Source organism: Marmota marmota, unplaced genomic scaffold (genome assembly GCF_001458135.2).
Source record: "Marmota marmota marmota unplaced genomic scaffold, marMar, whole genome shotgun sequence".
NCBI lineage: Eukaryota > Metazoa > Chordata > Mammalia > Rodentia > Sciuridae > Marmota > Marmota marmota.
Window position 1 is genome coordinate 1 of NW_026009177.1, and position 5,211 is coordinate 5,211.

A 5,211-nucleotide genomic window follows, 5' to 3' on the forward strand; every position below is an offset into this window, starting at 1 on the left:
TTTTTTTTTCTAATTTGGACATATTTATAACTATTCTGAGAAGTCTTTGATGTAATTAGTGCCGAGTTTAACATTAAGGTAGTTTAGTAAAAGATGACCTCCATATAATATCATGCAATGTTGGTTTCCCCAAACTAAAAAGCTAGTATCTTCGTTCCTATGTGTTCCTGTGTAGTGCTTAATTTTAATTTACGATAGAGGAAGCAGGAAAAGCACAAAATTAATTTAATTCTGTCATATTTGTTATTGCATATTTGTTATTGTTACTTTGAGAGATTTTCTAGCTTCAGGAGTGAACCTGGAATCACAGCAATGTCCCAAATCAGAAAGTCTATGCACCACACAATAGGTCTCCTTTACTAATTGTTCTGGATGGGATTAGTCAATATGAAAGAAAAGCTAAAGATAATGAAGCCAAATATACTAAATTGGTGAAAAACATGACAAGAAAATAGAAAAGTTATTTTAATAATTGACTTTAAGTTTAATTTAAAAACCCTAAGAATATTAAGTATTTTTTTTCTCAAAGTTAATTTAAAATTAAAATTCTGTTCTTCTGGTCCTATACTCATGTTTGTTTCATACTTTATCCTTTATTTGTTTTTTCTCTTCCTATTTTTTTTCTCTTGCTGTGTTTATTTTCATCTTTTTTTTCTTTATTATGGCAAGAACAGCTGTCAAAATATCTATTCTCTGGCCAATTTTTAAGTGTATAATTTTTTTTTACATCACATCATGGTCAAATATAAGCACAAAAATTTCTTATTCCTGTAAGCATTTTTCATACATTTATAAATACTGACCATGTCATAATCAACTACTTACTTTAGGTGATCTAGAGTGGGTGAGGTAAATTTTCATAAATATTTATGTTAGTCATGGTCAGAAGAGCAACTCCTCAGTATACAGAATCATTATTATTCTATTACTTACAAGTATACTTAGCCTTTTTAGGCCATATATTATCCTACAAGCATGAGGCAAGATTTATATACTTATAAAACCACTAATGAGTTTATTTGTGTAAGCTTAATGATTTGTTGTAAAAAAAATTTTGAATATAGATTTATTTAGCAAGAATAAAATAGTAATTTTGTTAGTTTTTTATCACTTTCACCAAAATCCCTGAGAAAAACATCTTAAAGAAGGAAAGATTTATTTTGGTTTACAGGTTCAGGGGTTTCAGTCCATGGCCAGCTGGTCCAAGGTAAAATAATCATGGTGGAGAGCATAGTTGAAAAAAATTGTTCAGCTCATGGAAGCTAGGAAGCAAAAGCATTGGGAGAACACAAATATGGCTGGATATAAGAAACACCCTTCTAGGATATTCCTACTTTCTCCAACTAGCCCCTCTCTCAACAGTCCATTCAGATTATTAATTCTTTAGATGGATTAATACACTGATGAGGTTTGAGCCTTCATGATCCCATCATTTTCCTAAACCTCCACTTCTAGACATTGCTGCATTGGGGCATGTTTTAGATCCAAACCGTGACATCAAGTATTTGAAATAGTGCTATGATTTGCAATGCAAATGCAACAAAGACAAACCAAAGAGAAAACAAAACTAGACATCTAGAAAACAATTATACTATAAAATGTAATGTCCTCCTATGTATATAAATAATTCATTTTTGGTTTACTTAGTTACTGGAATTTGTAAATGATGTAATATATCTCCTATCATTACTTACAAAAGTTATTGAGTCAGAACAGGCACCTCAAGAGGATAGGTGGGAGAACTGCAAATTTGAGATTAGCCTCAGCAATTTAGTGAGGCCCTAAACAACTTAGAGAGACACTGTCTCAAAATTTAAAAATAAATATATAAATAAGAAGGGCTGGGATGTGGCTAAGTTGTTAAGCATTCCTTGGTTCAATCCTCAGTACCCCACCACTTGGAAAAAAAAAGTCAGAATACTCATAGTGGTAGAGGATAAAATATTAGGTTATATTGATATTCCAGAAATGTTTGTGATGAACCCTATTTTGATTGAATATGATTATTAATTTATAAAGATAGGTATCAGATCATAGAGAAAAAATAATCATTGAGGTTATCACATTTTTCCAAAACAAATAATATATCACCTTGATAAATGGAAATCAAAAGTTTCACTTTATGAAATACCACTACAAAAAAATAATACTGCATTTCTGAAAATTCACATTAATTCTCTTATTCCATAGATGTATACTGAAAGCCTAACTGGTGTCAAACTATTAAGATTCTCTTTCTAAAAATATTAGCATAATCATATAATAAAGTTTTGATAATGAATGAGAAAAGAATTAGTCTGGATTGTCACCTTTAAAAAGACTTTGATAAATAGCTTCTATTTTTCTCTGTCATGGTACATAAAAAAAGAATTAAGTTACAAAGATGATTTCCTCAAGATATTCATCAACTTCCATTGAATAAGCAGAAAATTTTATCATATACTGCTTATGATAATTACTGGCTCATAGCTGTAATTCACTAATTAACATTAATTCATCACTATGATCTAAGGATTACTTGTTCCATAAAAATTAAAGACAATTAGTAGACACATTTCATTACTTTATTCTAATATCTATCTCTTCAAATAACTCTTCACTTTCACAGATTTCATGTTGAACTCTCATTAGCTTCTTCAGTGCATCCTTTATGTCCTTATTCCTTAAGGTGTAAATGAAGGGGTTGAGACATGGAGTGATGATGGTGTAAAAGAGGGTGAAGAACTTTCCTTGGTCCTTGGATGCAATGTTACCTGGTTGCAGGTACAAGTAGATAATAGCTCCATAGAACATGGACACAGCAGTGAGATGAGATCCTCAGGTATTTATTGCTCTTTGTTGGCCAGCTTTAGATTTCATTTTTAGCACAGCTTTGGCAATGCAGCCATAGGATATAAAGATAAAGATGGGTGGTGTGAGGACAATGTCAATGCCTAAAGCAAACACAGACATTTCTACTGCTGTGGTGTCTACACAAGCTCTCTTGGCCATAGCTGGAAACTCACACAAGAAATGATCCAAAGCATTGTTTTCCCTCTTAGGCAAATTTAGAGTAAATGTACATAACACTACAGATTGGCCAAACTAATACTCCAGACCATGAAAATCATCTTGAGACATAGAAGAGGGTTCATGATTACTAAATAATGCAAAGGCTTACAAATAGCTGTAAAATGGTCATAGGACATGACAGCCAGGAGAAGGCACTCAATGGAGCCCAACCACATGTAAATATAGAGTTGAGTGATACAACCCACATAGCTTACTGCCTTCTTGGGTCCCCATAAGTTGACCGACATCTGAGGAACAATGCAAAATATTCCATGAGGAGGAAATTTTTAAAAAATGAAAATCAGCAAAGGGGGGAACTACCCTAAAGTAAAAGTCAAACAAAGGTGAAACTAAGTCAATTTCAAAATAAAAAATAAACCAAAGTGACTAGGAATACAAATCATATCTCAAAAATAAACCTGAATTTTAATGGCTTAAACTTATTAATCAAAAGACATGGATGGTCCAATTGAATTAAATAAAAAGATTAAACAACACAATGTCTTCAAGGAACTCACATCCTAGTAAAAGATATCCACAGACTGAAGGTGAAAGATTGGAAGAAAACATATCACTCACATAGACTATGTAAAGAAATGGAGGTTTCCATCCTCATATCAGATAGAGTGGACTTCAAACTAAAGATAGAAGGGATAAAGAAGAACATTTCATATTGATTAAGAGAATCATACATCAACAAGACATAACAATCATAAATATATATGCCCCAAACAATGGAGCATCTATGTATATCAAACAAACCATTCTCGATTTTAATAATCAAATAGACAACAACACAATAACACTGGGTTACTTTAATACACACCTGTTACCACTGGATAGATCTTCAAAACAAAAACTAAATTAAAAAAGCTATAAAACTAAATAATGCAATCAATAATTTAGATGTAACACACCATATAAAATATTTTATCTATCATAGAGCAAATACTCTTTCTTCTCAGCAGCACATGGATCCTTCTCTAAAATAAATCATATGTTGTGCCACAAAGCAACTCTTAGCAAATACAAAAAAGTAGAGATACTACCTTGCATTCTATCACATCATAATAGAATAAAACTAGAAATAAATGATAAAATAAAAATATAAGACACTTCAACACCTAAAGACTAAATTATATCTATTGAATGATAAATGAATAGCAGTAGAAATCAGGGAGGAAATTTTAAAATACTTAGAGATAAATAAGAATACTTATACCACATATCAAAAATTTGGGGACACTGTAAAGGCAGTGCTAAGAGGAAAGTTCCTTGCATTGAGCATATTTATTAAAATAATAAAAAGTCAACAAATAAATAACCTAGAATAACATCTCAAAGCCCTAGAAAAAGAACATAAAAGCACCAAAAGCAGAAGAAAACAGGAAATAATTAAAATCAGAGCGGAAATCAAAAGAAACAATTTTAAATTTTGAAAACCTGAAAACAGATTAATTTCAAGCAATAAAATAGAAAACATCATCATAAGACTACAACAAACAAAAAGCCCAGGACCAGATTTTAAGCTGAGTTCTATAAAACCATCAAAGAAAAATTAACACCAATACTCCTCAAAGTATTTCATGAGACAGAAAAGGGGGAAACCCTTCCAAGACTCATTCTATAAGGCTAGAATTAACTTGATACAAAACCAGACAAAGACATAACAAAAAAAAAGTTTCAGACCATTAACCCTGAGAATATAGATGCAAAAAGTCTCAATAAAATTCTGGCAAATCTCATACAAAGGTAGTGCACCATGATCAAGTAGGTTCCATTCTAGGAATGCAAGTTTATTTCAACATACAGAAATAAATGTAATTCATCACATCAATGTACTTAGAAACAAGAATTATGATCCTCTCAATTGATGCATAAAAAGCATTTTACGAAGTATAAGCATCTCTTTATGTTTGAAACACTAGGGAAACTAGGGATAGTAGAAACATACCCCAACATTTAAAAGTTATCTATGCTAAGCCTAAAGCCAAAATCATTTTAAGTGGGGAAAAATTGAAAGCATTCCAAGACAGGGATGCCCTCTTTTAACACTTCTATTCGTCATAGTTCTTGAAACTCTTGCCAGAGCCCTTAGACAGATGAAAGTATTTAAAGGACACAAATAGGAAAAGAAGAAATCAAACTATCACTACTTGA

General features: G+C 31.5%; 1 pseudogene; it reads right to left on the reverse strand.

Moving 5' to 3' along the window:
• Positions 1–2,559: 2,559 nt before the first annotated feature.
• Positions 2,560–3,311, reverse strand: LOC107133816 (annotated as a pseudogene).
• Between the last annotated feature and the right edge of the window lie 1,900 nt (positions 3,312–5,211).